Source organism: Aptenodytes forsteri, unplaced genomic scaffold, assembly GCF_000699145.1.
Source record: "Aptenodytes forsteri isolate BGI_AS27 unplaced genomic scaffold, ASM69914v1 Scaffold50, whole genome shotgun sequence".
NCBI lineage: Eukaryota > Metazoa > Chordata > Aves > Sphenisciformes > Spheniscidae > Aptenodytes > Aptenodytes forsteri.
This window is the reverse complement of record NW_008795126.1, coordinates 5521885-5522861: the sequence shown is the minus strand read 5'-3', so window position 1 is coordinate 5522861 and position 977 is coordinate 5521885.

The window sequence follows — 977 nt, the reverse complement described above, 5'->3', positions numbered from 1 at the left end:
CACTTAGGGACATGGTTTAGTGGGCATGGTGGTGTTGGGTTGATGGTTGGACTCGATGATCTTAGAGGTCTTTTCCAACCTTAATGATTCTATGATTCTATTAGGGCATGACCCAAAGTTCTTTGAAGTGAATGGAAAGACTCCTGTTGAAATCAAGTGGGTTTGAAACAGATTATCCCAAACTCTTAGTACACAAATGTTGAAGTACAATCTGCTTTAAGGCAAGCATTCTCAAGTGCTCCTGCAGAAGATGGCTGTTGAAAAGATGGTGTTGCCAGGTCCTTTTGCTTCTTCAGAAAATTCAGCTGTAAATGAAAAGACTCATTCCTCCTTCAATAGCAGTGAATTTTTCCTTCCCAGTGAAGGAAACACGGAAGCAGAACTAGGTCTTAGTGGTCCATCTTTGCTTTGGAGATGTATTCACTAGTGAAATCCTTCAGTCCATTCAGGGTGCAAAGGCCTGATCTGCAAACTATTGAAAGGAAAGGACTGTTTTTCAATTTACTTCAACAGACTTTGGGTCAAAACAGGAACTTGTCATTCCTCTTCCATTTTTACTGGCTATCACCCTGGTTTCATTTCTGGAGGTGTTTAAACATATAAATGCAGACATCAGCTCAAGAAAGGAGCAGAGAAAACCCTGATATTTTTCCTATGATTTCCCAGCCCCAAAGAGGCGTGAATCCTCAGGGGGCTAAAGGGGTGTCTCAGCAGCAAAAGATTTCGTCTTCCAGCATAGCAGCGCCCGTGAGTGCTGGCTGCCCTAAATACCGCTACATCACTGCTGTCCCTCGACGATCCCTGCTCAGAAGTCTCCACCGTGAGAGCGGCTCTCCCGCCTGCTCTGCTAGGACCCAGAGGGAGCTGTCGGTGGCTAAGAGCAAGGGGATTTTCGGGGGAAGCTGCTGTGTGCTGGAGGAGTTGTTCCCACGCTGCTTTCGCGCTTCCCCCGTGCACGCAGACAGCACTCACCGCCC